Source organism: Schistocerca serialis, chromosome 9 (assembly GCF_023864345.2).
Source record: "Schistocerca serialis cubense isolate TAMUIC-IGC-003099 chromosome 9, iqSchSeri2.2, whole genome shotgun sequence".
In the NCBI taxonomy this organism is placed as follows: Eukaryota; Metazoa; Arthropoda; class Insecta; order Orthoptera; family Acrididae; genus Schistocerca; species Schistocerca serialis.
The window spans coordinates 539,568,814-539,586,445 of NC_064646.1; positions in this window are offsets into that span (position 1 = coordinate 539,568,814).

Genomic DNA, 17,632 nt, shown 5'->3' on the forward strand with positions numbered 1-17,632 from the left:
GAAGAGCCAGTCTTCTTGTACTTGTCGGCATTGTGCCTTTTCTGTTTAATTCCGATGCAATTTCTGTGTTTCATCGTCAATACGAAGATCAGAGGGATACAATAAACCTGAAGTGAAGCATCGGAATCTACAACTAGTGTCACAGTAATGGTTCAAAACATAGACAGTAAGAAGAGTGAGTCTTCTTATACTTAAGTCGGCATTGTGCCTTTTGTATTTAATTCTGATGCAATTTCTGTGTATCATCGTCAATACGAAGGTCCAAGGGATACAGTAAACCTGAAGCGAATCATCGGAATCCATAACTAGTGTCACAGGATTGCTTCAAATCAATGACAGCAGGAAGAGTCAGTCATCTTGTACTGAAGTCGGCATTGTGCATTGTGTATTTAATTCCGTTGCGACTTCGGTGTTTCATTGTCAATAAAAAGGTCCAAGGGATACAGTAAACCTGAAGTGAAGCGTCGGACTCTATAACTAGTGTCACAGAAGTGGTTCAAAACATAGTCAGTAAGAAGAGTCAGTCTTCTTGTACTTAAGTCGGCATTGTGCTTTTTCTATTTAATTCCGATGCAATTTCTGTGTTTCATCGTCAATAAGAAGGTCAGAGGGATACAGTAAACCTGAAGTGAAGCATCGGAATCTATAACTAGTGTTACAGGAATGGAGCAAAACATAGTCTGTAAGAGGAGTCAGTCTTCTTGTCCATAAGTCGGCATTGTGCCTTTTGTATTTAATTCCGATGCAATTCCAGTGTTTCAGCGTCAATAAGAAGGTCCAAGGGATATAGCAAACCTGGAGTGTAGTATCGGAATCTATAACTAGTGTCACAGAGAATGGTTCAAAACATAGACAGTAAGAAGATTCGAGCTTCATGTACTTATGCCGGCAGTGTGCTTTTTGTATTTAATTCCGATGCTATTTCTGTGTTTCATCGTCAATACGAAGGTCCAAGGGATACAGTAAACCTGAAGTGAAGCATCGGAAAATATAACTAATGTCACAGGAATGGTTCAAAACATAGTCAGTAAGAAGAGTCAGTCTTCCTGTACTTAAGTCGGGATTGTGCCTTTTCTATTTAAATCCGATGCAATGTCTGTGTTTCATCGTCAATAAGAAGGTACAAGGGATACAGTAAACCGGAGTGAAGCATCGGAATCTATAACTAGTGTCACAGGAATGGTTCAAATCATAGACAGTAGGAAGAGACAGTGTTCTTGTACTTAAGTCGGCATTGTGCCTTTTGTATTTAATTCCGATGCAATTTCTGTGTTTCATCGTCAATAAGAAGGTCCAAGGGATACAGTAAACCTGAAGTGAAGCATTGGAAACTACTATTAGTGTCACAGGAATGGTTCAAAACGTAGACAGTAAGAAGAGTCAGTCTTCTTGTACTAAAGTCGGCATTGTGCCTTTTCTGTTTAATTCCGATGCTATTTCTGTGTTTCATCGTCAATAAGAAGGTCAGAGGGTTAGAGTAAACCTGAAGTGTAGCATCGGAATCTGTAACTAGTGTCACAGGAATGGTTCAAAACATAGTCAGTAAGAAGAGTCAGTCTTCTTGTACTTAAGTCGGCATTGTGCCTTTCGTATTTAATTCCGATGCAATTTCTGTGTTTCATCGTCGATAATAAGGTCAGAGGGATACAGTAAAACTGAAGTAAACATCGGAATCTATAACTAGTGTCACAGGAAAGGTTCAAACATAGACAGTAAGAAGAGCCAGTCTTCTTGTACTTAAGTCCTCATTGTGCCTTTTCTGTTTAATTCCGATGCAATTTCTGTGTTTCATCGTCAATACGAAGGTCAGAGGGATACAGTAAACCTGAAGTGAAGCATCGGAATCTACAACTAGTGTCACAGTAATGATTCAAAACATAGACAGTAAGAAGAGTGAGTCTACTTATACTTAAGTCGGCATTGTGACTTTTGTATTTAATTCCGATGCAACTTCTGTGTATCATCGTCAATACGAAGGTCCAAGGGATACAGTAAACCTGAAGCGAATCATCGGATTCCATAACTAGTGTCACAGGATTGGTTCAAACATAGACAGCAGGAAGGGTCAGTCTTCTTGTACAGAAGTCGGCATTGTGCCTTGTGTATTTAATTCCGTTGCGACTTCGGTGTTTCATTGTCAATAAGAAGGTCCAAGGGATACAGTAAACCTGAAGTGAAGCGTCGGACTCTATAACTAGTGTCACAGAAGTGGTTCAAAATATAGTCAGTAAGAAGAGTCAGTCTTCTTGTACTTAAGTCGGCATTGTGCCTTTCGTATTTAATTCCGATGCAATTTCTGTGTTTCATCGTCAATAAGAAGGTCAGAGGGATACAGTAAACCTGCAGTGAAGCATCGGAATCTATAACTAGTGTCACAGGAATGGTTCAAACATAGACAGTAAGAAGAGTCAGTCTTCTTGTACTTAAGTCGACATTGTGCCTTTTGTATTTAATTCCGATGCAATTTCTGTCTTTCATCGTCAATATGAAGGTCAGAGGGATACAGTAAACCTGAAGTGAAGCATCGGAATTTATAACTAGTGTCACAGGAATGGTTCAAAACATAGACAGTAAGAAGAGTCAGTTTCTTGTACTTAAGTCGGCATTGTCCCTTTTCTATTTAATTCCGATGCAATTTCTGTGTTTCATCGTCAATAAGAAGGTCCTAGGGATACAGTAAACCTGAAGTGAAGCATCGGAATCTATAACTAGTGTCACTGGAATGGTTCAAAATATAGACAGTAAGAAGAGACAGTCTTCTTGTACTTAAGTTGGCATTGTGCCATTTGTATTTAATTCCGATGCAATTTCTGTGATTCATCGTCAATAAGAAGGTCCAAGGGATACAGTAAACCTGCAGTCAAGCATCGGAATCTATAACTAGTTTCACAGGAATGGTTCAAAACATAGTCAGTAAGAAGAGTCAGTCTTCTTGTCCTTAAGTCGGCATTGTGCCTTCTGTATTTAATTCTGATGCAATTTCTGTATTTCATCGGCAATTAGGTCAGAGGGATTAAGTAACCCTGAATTGAAGCATCGGAATCTATAACTAGTGTCACAGGAATGGTACAAAACATAGACAGTAGAAAGAGTCAGTCTCCTTGTACTTAAGTCGGCATTGTTCCTTTTGTATTTAATTCCGATGCAATTTCTGTGCTTCATCGTCAATAAGAAGGTCCAAGGTATACAGTAAACCTGATGTAAAGCATCGGAATCTATAACTAGTGTCACAGGAATGGTTCAAACAATAATCAGTAAGACGAGTCACTCTTCTTGTACTTAAGTCGGCATTGTGCATTTTCTATTTAATTCCGAAGCAATTTCTGTGTTTCATCGTCAATAGGAAGGTTCAAGGGATACAGTAAACCTGGAGTGAAGCATCGGAATCTATAACTAGTGTCACCGGAATGGTTCAAAACATAGACAGTAAGAAGAGTCAGTCTTCTTGTACTTAAGTCGGCATTGTGCCTTTTCTATTTAATTCCGATGCAATTTCTGTGTTACATCGTCAATAAGACGGTCAGAGGGGTACAGTAAACCTGACGTGAAGCATCGGAATCTATAACTAGTGTCACAGGAATGGTTCAAAACATTGTCAGTAAGAAGAGTCAGTCTTCTTGTACTTAAGTCGGCATTGTGCCTTTTGTATTTAATTCCGATGCAATTTCTGTGTATCATCGTCAATACGAAGGTCCAAGGGATACAGTAAACCTGAAGCGAATCATCGGAATCCATAACTAGTGTCACAGGATTGGTTCAAAACAATGACAGCAGGAAGAGTCAGTCATCTTGTACTGAAGTCGGCATTGTGCCTTGTGTATTTAATTCCGTTGCGACTTCGGTGTTTCATTGTCAATAAGAAAGTCCAAGGGATACAGTAAACCTGAAGTGAAGCGTCGGACTCTATAACTAGTGTCACAGAAGTGGTTCAAAACATAGTCAGTAAGAAGAGTCAGTCTTCTTGTACTTAAGTCGGCATTGTGCCTTTTCTATTTAATTCCGATGCAATTTCTGTGTTTCATCGTCAATAAGAAGGTCAGAGGGATACAGTAAACCTGAAGTGAAGCATCGGAATCTATAACTAGTGTCACAGGAATGGTGCAAAACATAGTCTGTAAGAAGAGTCAGTCTTCTTGTCCATAAGTCGGCATTGTGCCTTTTGTATTTAATTCCGATGGAATTCCAGTGTTTCAGCGTCAATAAGAAGGTCCAAGGGATATAGCAAACCTGGAGTGTAGCATCGGAATCTATAACTAGTGTCACAGAGAATGGTTCAAAACATAGACAGTAAGAAGAGTCGAGCTTCATGTACTTATGCCGGCAGTGTGCTTTTTGTATTTAATTCCGATGCTATTTCTGTGTTTCATCGTCAACACGAAGGTCCAAGGGATACAGTAAACCTGAAGTGAAGCATCGGAAAATATAACTAATGTCACAGGAATGGTTCAAAACATAGTCAGTAAGAAGAGTCAGTCTTCCTGTACTTAAGTCGGGACTGTGCCTTTTCTATTTAAATCCGATGCAATGTCTGTGTTTCATCGTCAATAAGAAGGTACAAGGGATACAGTAAACCGGAAGTGAAGCATCGGAATCTATAACTAGTGTCACAGGAATGGTTCAAATCATAGACAGTAGGAAGAGACAGTGTTCTTGTACTTAAGTCGGCATTGCGCCTTTTGTATTTAATTCCGATGCAATTTCTGTGTTTCATCGTCAATAAGAAGGTCCAAGGGATACAGTAAACCTGAAGTGAAGCATTGGAAACTACAATTAGTGTCACAGGAATGGTTCAAAACGTAGACAGTAAGAAAAGTCAGTCTTCTTGTACTAAAGTCGGCATTGTGCCTTTTCTGATTAATTCCGATGCTATTTCTGTGTTTCATCGTCAATAAGAAGGTCAGAGGGTTACAGTAAACCTGAAGTGAAGCATCGGAATCTATAACTAGTGTCACAGGAATGGTTCAAAACATAGTCAGTAAGAAGAGTCAGTCTTCTTGTACTTAAGTCGGCATTGTGCCTTTCGTATTTAATTCCGATGCAATTTCTGTGTTTCATCGTCAATAAGAAGGTCAGAGGGATACAGTAAACCTGCAGTGAAGCATCGGAATCTATAACTAGTGTCACAGGAATGGTTCAAACATAGACAGTAAGAAGAGTCAGTCTTCTTGTACTTAAGTCGACATTGTGCCTTTTGTATTTAATTCCGATGCAATTTCTGTCTTTCATCGTCAATATGAAGTTCAGAGGGATACAGTAAACCTGAAGTGAAGCATCGGAATTTATAACTAGTGTCACAGGAATGGTTCTAAACATAGACAGTAAGAAGAGTCAGTTTCTTGTACTTAAGTCGGCATTGTCCCTTTTCTATTTAATTCCGATGCAATTTCTGTGTTTCATCGTCAATAAGAAGGTCCAAGGGATACAGTAAACCTGAAGTGAAGCATCGGAATCTATAACTAGTGTCACTGGAATGGTTCAAAATATAGACAGTAAGAAGAGACAGTCTTCTTGTACTTAAGTCGGCATTGTGCCATTTGTATTTAATTCCGATGCAATTTCTGTGATTCATCGTCAATAAGAAGGTCCAAGGGATACAGTAAACCTGAAGTGAAGCATCGGAATCTATAACTAGTTTCACAGGAATGGTTCAAAACATAGTCAGTAAGAAGAGTCAGTCTTCTTTATCCTTAAGTCGGCATTGTGCCTTCTGTATTTAATTCTGATGCAATTTCTGTATTTCATCGGCAATTAGGTCAGACGGATTAAGTAAACCTGAATTGAAGCATCGGAATCTATAACTAGTGTCACAGGAATGGTACAAAACATAAACAGTAGAAAGAGTCAGTCTCCTTGTACTTAAGTCGGCATTGTTCTTTTGTATATAATTCCGATGCAATTTCTGTGTTTCCTCGTCAATAAGAAGGTCAGAGGGATACAGTAAACCTGAAGTGAAGCGTCGGACTCTATAACTAGTGTCACAGGAATGGTTCAAAACATAGTCAGTAAGAAGAGTCAGTCATCTTGTACTTAAGTCGGCATTGTGCCTTTTCTATTTAATTCCGATGCAATTTCTGTGTTTCATCGTCAATAAGAAGGTCCAAGGGATACAGTAAACCTGGGGTGAAGCATCGGAATCTATAACTAGTGTCAATGGAATTTTTCAAAACATAGACAGTAAGAAGAGTCAGTCTTCTTGTACTTAAGTCGGCAATCTGCCTTTTGTATTTAATTCCGATGCAATTTCTATGTTTCATCGTCAATAAGAAGGTCAGAGGGATACAGTAAACCTGAAGTGAAGCATCGGAATCTATAACTAGTGTCACAGGAATGGTTCAAGTCGTAGACAGTAGGAAGAGTCAGTGTTCTTGTACTTAAGTCGGCATTCTGCCTTTTGTATTTAATTCCGATGCAATTTCTGTGTTTCATGGTCAATATAAAGGATCAAGTGATACAGTAAACCTGAAGTGAAGCATCGAAATCTACAACTTGTGTTACTTGAATGGTTCAAAACATTGACAGTAAGAAGAGTCAGTCTTCTTGTACTTGTGTTGGCTTTGTGCCTTTTCTGTTTAATTCCGATGCAATTTCTGTGTTTCATCGTCAATGAGAAGGTCAGAGCGATACAGTAAACCTGAAGTGAAGGATCGGAATCTATAACTAGTGTCACAGGAATGGTTCTAAACATAGTTAGTAAGAAGAGTCAGTCTTCTTGTACTTAAGTCGGCATTGTGCCTTTTGTATTTCATTCCGATGCAATTTCTGTGTATCATCGTCAATAGGTAGGTCCAAGGGATACAGTAAACCTGAAGTGAAGCATCGGAATCTATAACTAGTGTCACTGGAATATTTCAAAACATAGACCGTAAGAAGAGTCAGTCTTCTTGTACTTAAGTCGGCATTGTGCTTTTTGTATTTAATTCCGATGTAATTTCTGTGATTCATCGTCAATAAGAAGGTCCAAGGAATACAGTAAACCTGAAGTAAAGCATCGGACTCTATAACTAGTGTCACAGGAATGGTTCAAAACATTGTCAGTAACAAGAGTCAGTCTTCTTGTACTTAAGTCGGCTTTGTGCTTTTGTATTTAATTCCGATGCAATTTCTGTGTTTCATCGTCAATTAGAAGGTCAAAGGGAAGCAGTAAGCCTGAAGTGAAGCATCGGAATCTATAACAAGTTTCACAGGAATGGTTCAAAACATAGTCAGTAAGAAGAGTCAGACTTCTTGTCCTTAAGTCCGCATTGTGCCTTGTGTATTTAAGTCCGTTGCAATATCTGCGTTTCGTTGTCAATAAGAAGGTCCAAGGGATACAGTAAACCTGAAGTGAAGCGTCGCACTCTATAACTAGTGTCACAGAAACGGTTCAAATTATAGTCAGTAAGAAGAGTCAGTCTTCTTGTACTTAAGTCGGATTTGTGCCTTTCGCATTTAATTCCGATGCAATTTCTGTGTTTCATCATCAATAAGAAAGTCAGAGGGATACAGTAAACCTGAAGTGAAGCATCGGAATCTATAACTAGTGTCACAGGAATGGTTCAAAGCATAGACAGTAAGAAAAGTCAGTTTCTAGTACTTAAGTCGGCATTGTCCCTTTTCTATTTAATTCCGATGCAATTTTTGTGTTTCATCGTCAATAAGAAGATCCAAGTGTACAGTAAACCTGAAGTGAAGCAGAGGAATCTATAACTAGTGTCACTGGAATGGTTCAAAATATACACAGTAAGAAGTGACAGTCTTCTTGTACTTAAGTCGGCATTGTGCCTTTTGTATTTAATTCCGATGCAATTTCTGTGATTCATCGTCAATAAGAAGGTCCAAGGGATACAGAAAACCTGAAGTGAAGCATCGGAATCTATAGCTAGTTTCACAGGAATGGTTCAAAACATAGTCAGTAAGAAGAGTCAGTCTTCTTGTCCTTAAGTCGTCGTTGTTCCTTTTGTATTTAATTCTGATGCAATTTCTGTGTTTCAACGTCAATAAGAAGGTCAGAGGGATACAGAAAACCTAAAGTGAAGCATCACAATACACAACTAGTGTCACAGGAATGGTTCAAAACATAGAAAGTAGGAAGAGTCAGTCTTCTTGTACTTAAGTCGGCATTGTGCCTTTTGTATTTAGTTCCAATGCAATTTTTGTGTTTCATCGTCAATAAGAAGGTCCAAGGTATACAGTAAACCTGAAGTAAGGCATCGGAATCTATAACTAGTGTCACAGGAATGGTTCAAACTATAATCAGTAAGAAGAGTCACTCTTCTTGTACTTAAGTCGGCATTGTGCATATTCTATTTAATTCCGATGCAATTTCTGTGTTTCATCGTCAATAGGAAGGTTCAAGGGGTACAGAAAACCTGGAGTGAATCATCGGAATCTATAACTAGTGTCACAGGAATGGTTCAAAACATAGACAGTAAGAAGACTCAATCTTCTTGTACTTAAGTCGGCATTGTGCCTTTTCTATTGAATTCCAATGCAATATATGTGTTTCATCGTCAATAAGACGGTCAGAGGGGTACAGTAAACCTGAAGTGAAGCATCGGAATCTATAACTAGTGTCGCAGGAATGGTTCAAAATATAGTCAGTAAGAAGAGTCAGTCTTCCTGTACTTAAGTCGGCATTGTGCCTTTTGTATTTAATTCCGATGCAATTTCTGTGTTTCATCGTCAATAAGAAGGTCCAAGGGATACAGTAAACCTGAAGTGAAACATCGGAATCTAAAACTAGTGTCACAGGAATGGTTCAAAACATAGTCAGTAAGAAGAGTCAGTCTTCTTGTACTTAAGTCGGCATTGTGCCTTTTCTGTTTAATTCCGATGCAATTTCTGTTTTCCATCGTCAATAGGAAGGTCCAAGGGATACAGTAATCCTGGAGTGAGGCATCGGAATCTATAACTACTGTCAATGGAATGGTTCAAAACATAGACAGTAAGAAGAATCAGTCTTCTTGGACTTAAGTCGGCATTGTGCCTTTGGTATTTAATTCCGATGCAATTTCTGTGTTTCATCGTCAATAAGAAGGTCAGAGGGATACAGTAAACCTGAAGTGAAGCATCGGAATCTATAACTAGTGTCACAGGAACGGTTCAAAAAATAGACAGTAGGAAGAGTCAGTTTTCTTGTACTTAAGTCGGCATTCTGCATTTTTGTATTTAATTCCGATGCAATTTCTGTGTTTCATCGTAAATAAGAAGGTCCAAGGGATACAGTAAACCTGAAGTGACGCATCGGAATCTACAACTAGTGTCGCAGTAATGGTTCAAAGCATAGACAGTAAGAAGAAGCAGTCTTCTTGTACTTAAGTCGGCATTGTGCCTTTTGTATTTAATTCCGATGCAATTTCTGTGTATCATCGTCAATAAGAAGGTCCAAGGAATACAGTAAACCTGAAGTGAAGCATCGGACTCTCTAACTAGTGTCACAGGAATGGTTCAAAACATAGTCAGTAACAAGAGTCAGTCTTCTTGTACTTAAGTCGGCATTGTGCCGTTTGTATTTAATTCCGATGCAATTTCTGTGCTTCATCGTCAATAAGAAGGTCCATGGGATACAGTAAACCCGGAGTGAAGCATCGGAATCTATAACTAGTGTCACAAGAATGGTTCAAAACATAGACAGTAAGTAGAGTCAGTCTTCTTGTATTTAAGTCGACATTGTGCCTTTTCTATTTAATTCCGATGCAATTTCTGTGTTTCATCGTCAATAAGAGGGTCAGAGGGATACAATAAACCTGAAGTGATGCATCGGAATCTATAATTAGTGTCACAGGAATGGTTCAAAACAAAGTCAGTAAGAAGAGTCAGTCTTCTTGTACTTAAGTCGTCATTGTGCCTTTCGTATTTAATTCCGATGCAATTTCTGTGTTTCATCATCAATAAGAAAGTCAGAGGGATACAGTAAACCTGAAGTGAAGAATCGGAATCTATAACTAGTGTCACAGGAATGGTTCAAACTATAATCAGTAAGAAGAGTCACTCTTCTTGTACTTAAGTCGGCATTGTGCATTTTCTATTTAATTCCGATGCAATTTCTGTGTTTCATCGTCAATAGGAAGGTTCAAGGGGTACAGAAAACCTGGAGTGAATCATCGGAATCTATAACTAGTGTCACAGGAATGGTTCAAAACATAGACAGTAAGAAGACTCAATCTTCTTGTACTTAAGTCGGCATTGTGCCTTTTCTATTGAATTCCGATGCAATATATGTGTTTCATCGTCAATAAGACGGTCAGAGAGGTACAGTAAACCTGAAGTGAAGCATCGGAATCTATAACTAGTGTCGCAGGAATGGTTCAAAATATAGTCAGTAAGAAGAGTCAGTCTTCTTGTACTTAAGTCGGCATTGTGCCTTTTGTATTTAATTCCGATGCAATTTCTGTGTATCATCGTCAATACGAAGGTCCAAGGGATACAGTAAACCTGAAGCGAATCATCGGAATCCATAACTAGTGTCACAGGATTGGTTCAAAACAATGACAGCAGGAAGAGTCAGTCATCTTGTACTGAAGTCGGCATTGTGCCTTGTGTATTTAATTCCGTTGCGACTTCGGTGTTTCATTGTCAATAAGAAGGTCCAAGGGATACAGTAAACCTGAAGTGAAGCGTCGGACTCTATAACTAGTGTCACAGAAGTGGTTCAAAACATAGTCAGTAAGAAGAGTCAGTCTTCTTGTACTTAAGTCGGCATTGTGCCTTTTCTATTTAATTCCGATGCAATTTCTGTGTTTCATCGTCAATAAGAAGGTCAGAGGGATACAGTAAACCTGAAGTGAAGCATCGGAATCTATAACTAGTGTCACAGGAATGGTGCAAAACATAGTCTGTAAGAAGAGTCAGTCTTCTTGTCCATAAGTCGGCATTGTGCCTTTTGTATTTAATTCCGATGGAATTCCAGTGTTTCAGCGTCAATAAGAAGGTCCAAGGGATATAGCAAACCTGGAGTGTAGCATCGGAATCTATAACTAGTGTCACAGAGAATGGTTCAAAACATAGACAGTAAGAAGAGTCAGTCTTCTTGTACTTAAGTCGGCATTGTGCTTTTTGTATTTAATTCCGATGCTATTTCTGTGTTTCATCGTCAACACGAAGGTCCAAGGGATACAGTAAACCTGAAGTGAAGCATCGGAAAATATAACTAATGTCACAGGAATGGTTCAAAACATAGTCAGTAAGAAGAGTCAGTCTTCCTGTACTTAAGTCGGGACTGTGCCTTTTCTATTTAAATCCGATGCAATGTCTGTGTTTCATCGTCAATAAGAAGGTACAAGGGATACAGTAAACCGGAAGTGAAGCATCGGAATCTATAACTAGTGTCACAGGAATGGTTCAAATCATAGACAGTAGGAAGAGACAGTGTTCTTGTACTTAAGTCGGCATTGCGCCTTTTGTATTTAATTCCGATGCAATTTCTGTGTTTCATCGTCAATAAGAAGGTCCAAGGGATACAGTAAACCTGAAGTGAAGCATTGGAAACTACAATTAGTGTCACAGGAATGGTTCAAAACGTAGACAGTAAGAAAAGTCAGTCTTCTTGTACTAAAGTCGGCATTGTGCCTTTTCTGATTAATTCCGATGCTATTTCTGTGTTTCATCGTCAATAAGAAGGTCAGAGGGTTACAGTAAACCTGAAGTGAAGCATCGGAATCTATAACTAGTGTCACAGGAATGGTTCAAAACATAGTCAGTAAGAAGAGTCAGTCTTCTTGTACTTAAGTCGGCATTGTGCCTTTCGTATTTAATTCCGATGCAATTTCTGTGTTTCATCGTCAATAAGAAGGTCAGAGGGATACAGTAAACCTGCAGTGAAGCATCGGAATCTATAACTAGTGTCACAGGAATGGTTCAAACATAGACAGTAAGAAGAGTCAGTCTTCTTGTACTTAAGTCGACATTGTGCCTTTTGTATTTAATTCCGATGCAATTTCTGTCTTTCATCGTCAATATGAAGTTCAGAGGGATACAGTAAACCTGAAGTGAAGCATCGGAATTTATAACTAGTGTCACAGGAATGGTTCTAAACATAGACAGTAAGAAGAGTCAGTTTCTTGTACTTAAGTCGGCATTGTCCCTTTTCTATTTAATTCCGATGCAATTTCTGTGTTTCATCGTCAATAAGAAGGTCCAAGGGATACAGTAAACCTGAAGTGAAGCATCGGAATCTATAACTAGTGTCACTGGAATGGTTCAAAATATAGACAGTAAGAAGAGACAGTCTTCTTGTACTTAAGTCGGCATTGTGCCATTTGTATTTAATTCCGATGCAATTTCTGTGATTCATCGTCAATAAGAAGGTCCAAGGGATACAGTAAACCTGAAGTGAAGCATCGGAATCTATAACTAGTTTCACAGGAATGGTTCAAAACATAGTCAGTAAGAAGAGTCAGTCTTCTTTATCCTTAAGTCGGCATTGTGCCTTCTGTATTTAATTCTGATGCAATTTCTGTATTTCATCGGCAATTAGGTCAGACGGATTAAGTAAACCTGAATTGAAGCATCGGAATCTATAACTAGTGTCACAGGAATGGTACAAAACATAAACAGTAGAAAGAGTCAGTCTCCTTGTACTTAAGTCGGCATTGTTCTTTTGTATATAATTCCGATGCAATTTCTGTGTTTCCTCGTCAATAAGAAGGTCAGAGGGATACAGTAAACCTGAAGTGAAGCGTCGGACTCTATAACTAGTGTCACAGGAATGGTTCAAAACATAGTCAGTAAGAAGAGTCAGTCATCTTGTACTTAAGTCGGCATTGTGCCTTTTCTATTTAATTCCGATGCAATTTCTGTGTTTCATCGTCAATAAGAAGGTCCAAGGGATACAGTAAACCTGGGGTGAAGCATCGGAATCTATAACTAGTGTCAATGGAATTTTTCAAAACATAGACAGTAAGAAGAGTCAGTCTTCTTGTACTTAAGTCGGCAATCTGCCTTTTGTATTTAATTCCGATGCAATTTCTATGTTTCATCGTCAATAAGAAGGTCAGAGGGATACAGTAAACCTGAAGTGAAGCATCGGAATCTATAACTAGTGTCACAGGAATGGTTCAAGTCGTAGACAGTAGGAAGAGTCAGTGTTCTTGTACTTAAGTCGGCATTCTGCCTTTTGTATTTAATTCCGATGCAATTTCTGTGTTTCATGGTCAATATAAAGGATCAAGTGATACAGTAAACCTGAAGTGAAGCATCGAAATCTACAACTTGTGTTACTTGAATGGTTCAAAACATTGACAGTAAGAAGAGTCAGTCTTCTTGTACTTGTGTTGGCTTTGTGCCTTTTCTATTTAATTCCGATGCAATTTCTGTGTTTCATCGTCAATGAGAAGGTCAGAGCGATACAGTAAACCTGAAGTGAAGGATCGGAATCTATAACTAGTGTCACAGGAATGGTTCTAAACATAGTTAGTAAGAAGAGTCAGTCTTCTTGTACTTAAGTCGGCATTGTGCCTTTTGTATTTCATTCCGATGCAATTTCTGTGTATCATCGTCAATAGGTAGGTCCAAGGGATACAGTAAACCTGAAGTGAAGCATCGGAATCTATAACTAGTGTCACTGGAATATTTCAAAACATAGACCGTAAGAAGAGTCAGTCTTCTTGTACTTAAGTCGGCATTGTGCTTTTTGTATTTAATTCCGATGTAATTTCTGTGATTCATCGTCAATAAGAAGGTCCAAGGAATACAGTAAACCTGAAGTAAAGCATCGGACTCTATAACTAGTGTCACAGGAATGGTTCAAAACATTGTCAGTAACAAGAGTCAGTCTTCTTGTACTTAAGTCGGCTTTGTGCTTTTGTATTTAATTCCGATGCAATTTCTGTGTTTCATCGTCAATTAGAAGGTCAAAGGGAAGCAGTAAGCCTGAAGTGAAGCATCGGAATCTATAACAAGTTTCACAGGAATGGTTCAAAACATAGTCAGTAAGAAGAGTCAGACTTCTTGTCCTTAAGTCCGCATTGTGCCTTGTGTATTTAAGTCCGTTGCAATATCTGCGTTTCGTTGTCAATAAGAAGGTCCAAGGGATACAGTAAACCTGAAGTGAAGCGTCGCACTCTATAACTAGTGTCACAGAAACGGTTCAAATTATAGTCAGTAAGAAGAGTCAGTCTTCTTGTACTTAAGTCGGATTTGTGCCTTTCGCATTTAATTCCGATGCAATTTCTGTGTTTCATCATCAATAAGAAAGTCAGAGGGATACAGTAAACCTGAAGTGAAGCATCGGAATCTATAACTAGTGTCACAGGAATGGTTCAAAGCATAGACAGTAAGAAAAGTCAGTTTCTAGTACTTAAGTCGGCATTGTCCCTTTTCTATTTAATTCCGATGCAATTTTTGTGTTTCATCGTCAATAAGAAGATCCAAGTGTACAGTAAACCTGAAGTGAAGCAGAGGAATCTATAACTAGTGTCACTGGAATGGTTCAAAATATACACAGTAAGAAGTGACAGTCTTCTTGTACTTAAGTCGGCATTGTGCCTTTTGTATTTAATTCCGATGCAATTTCTGTGATTCATCGTCAATAAGAAGGTCCAAGGGATACAGAAAACCTGAAGTGAAGCATCGGAATCTATAGCTAGTTTCACAGGAATGGTTCAAAACATAGTCAGTAAGAAGAGTCAGTCTTCTTGTCCTTAAGTCGTCGTTGTTCCTTTTGTATTTAATTCTGATGCAATTTCTGTGTTTCAACGTCAATAAGAAGGTCAGAGGGATACAGAAAACCTAAAGTGAAGCATCACAATACACAACTAGTGTCACAGGAATGGTTCAAAACATAGAAAGTAGGAAGAGTCAGTCTTCTTGTACTTAAGTCGGCATTGTGCCTTTTGTATTTAGTTCCAATGCAATTTTTGTGTTTCATCGTCAATAAGAAGGTCCAAGGTATACAGTAAACCTGAAGTAAGGCATCGGAATCTATAACTAGTGTCACAGGAATGGTTCAAACTATAATCAGTAAGAAGAGTCACTCTTCTTGTACTTAAGTCGGCATTGTGCATATTCTATTTAATTCCGATGCAATTTCTGTGTTTCATCGTCAATAGGAAGGTTCAAGGGGTACAGAAAACCTGGAGTGAATCATCGGAATCTATAACTAGTGTCACAGGAATGGTTCAAAACATAGACAGTAAGAAGACTCAATCTTCTTGTACTTAAGTCGGCATTGTGCCTTTTCTATTGAATTCCAATGCAATATATGTGTTTCATCGTCAATAAGACGGTCAGAGGGGTACAGTAAACCTGAAGTGAAGCATCGGAATCTATAACTAGTGTCGCAGGAATGGTTCAAAATATAGTCAGTAAGAAGAGTCAGTCTTCCTCTACTTAAGTCGGCATTGTGCCTTTTGTATTTAATTCCGATGCAATTTCTGTGTTTCATCGTCAATAAGAAGGTCCAAGGGATACAGTAAACCTGAAGTGAAACATCGGAATCTAAAACTAGTGTCACAGGAATGGTTCAAAACATAGTCAGTAAGAAGAGTCAGTCTTCTTGTACTTAAGTCGGCATTGTGCCTTTTCTGTTTAATTCCGATGCAATTTCTGTTTTCCATCGTCAATAGGAAGGTCCAAGGGATACAGTAATCCTGGAGTGAGGCATCGGAATCTATAACTACTGTCAATGGAATGGTTCAAAACATAGACAGTAAGAAGAATCAGTCTTCTTGGACTTAAGTCGGCATTGTGCCTTTGGTATTTAATTCCGATGCAATTTCTGTGTTTCATCGTCAATAAGAAGGTCAGAGGGATACAGTAAACCTGAAGTGAAGCATCGGAATCTATAACTAGTGTCACAGGAACGGTTCAAAAAATAGACAGTAGGAAGAGTCAGTTTTCTTGTACTTAAGTCGGCATTCTGCATTTTTGTATTTAATTCCGATGCAATTTCTGTGTTTCATCGTAAATAAGAAGGTCCAAGGGATACAGTAAACCTGAAGTGACGCATCGGAATCTACAACTAGTGTCGCAGTAATGGTTCAAAGCATAGACAGTAAGAAGAAGCAGTCTTCTTGTACTTAAGTCGGCATTGTGCCTTTTGTATTTAATTCCGATGCAATTTCTGTGTATCATCGTCAATAAGAAGGTCCAAGGAATACAGTAAACCTGAAGTGAAGCATCGGACTCTCTAACTAGTGTCACAGGAATGGTTCAAAACATAGTCAGTAACAAGAGTCAGTCTTCTTGTACTTAAGTCGGCATTGTGCCGTTTGTATTTAATTCCGATGCAATTTCTGTGCTTCATCGTCAATAAGAAGGTCCATGGGATACAGTAAACCCGGAGTGAAGCATCGGAATCTATAACTAGTGTCACAAGAATGGTTCAAAACATAGACAGTAAGTAGAGTCAGTCTTCTTGTATTTAAGTCGACATTGTGCCTTTTCTATTTAATTCCGATGCAATTTCTGTGTTTCATCGTCAATAAGAGGGTCAGAGGGATACAATAAACCTGAAGTGATGCATCGGAATCTATAATTAGTGTCACAGGAATGGTTCAAAACAAAGTCAGTAAGAAGAGTCAGTCTTCTTGTACTTAAGTCGGCATTGTGCCTTTCGTATTTAATTCCGATGCAATTTCTGTGTTTCATCATCAATAAGAAAGTCAGAGGGATACAGTAAACCTGAAGTGAAGAATCGGAATCTATAACTAGTGTCACAGGAATGGTTCAAACTATAATCAGTAAGAAGAGTCACTCTTCTTGTACTTAAGTCGGCATTGTGCATTTTCTATTTAATTCCGATGCAATTTCTGTGTTTCATCGTCAATAGGAAGGTTCAAGGGGTACAGAAAACCTGGAGTGAATCATCGGAATCTATAACTAGTGTCACAGGAATGGTTCAAAACATAGACAGTAAGAAGACTCAATCTTCTTGTACTTAAGTCGGCATTGTGCCTTTTCTATTGAATTCCGATGCAATATATGTGTTTCATCGTCAATAAGACGGTCAGAGAGGTACAGTAAACCTGAAGTGAAGCATCGGAATCTATAACTAGTGTCGCAGGAATGGTTCAAAATATAGTCAGTAAGAAGAGTCAGTCTTCTTGTACTTAAGTCGGCATTGTGCCTTTTGTATTTAATTCCGATGCAATTTCTGTGTTTCATCGTCAATAAGAAGGTCCAAGGGATACAGTAAACCTGAAGTGAAACATCGGAATCTAAAACTAGTGTCACAGGAATGGTTCAAAACATAGTCAGTAACAAGAGTCAGTCATCCTGTACTTAAGTCGGCATTGTGCCTTTTGTTTTTAATTCCGATGAAATTTCTGTGTTTCATCATCAATTAGTAGGTCCAAGGGAAACAGTAAACCTGAAGTGAAGCATCGGAATGTATAACTAGTGCCACAGGAATGGTTCAAAACATAGACAGTAAGATGAGTCATTCTTCTTGTACTTATGTTGGCATTGTGGCTTTTGTAATTATTTCCGATGCAATTTCTGTGTTTCATCGTAAATAAGAAGGTCAGAGGGATTCAGTAAACCTGATGTGAAGCATCGGAATCTATAACTAGTTTCACAGGAATGGTTCAAAACGTAGTCAGTAAGAAGAGTCAGTCTTCTTGTCCTTAAGTCCGCATTGTGCCTTTTGTATTTAATTCCGATGCAATTTCTGTGATTCATCGTCAATAAGAAGGTCCAAGGGATACAGTAAACC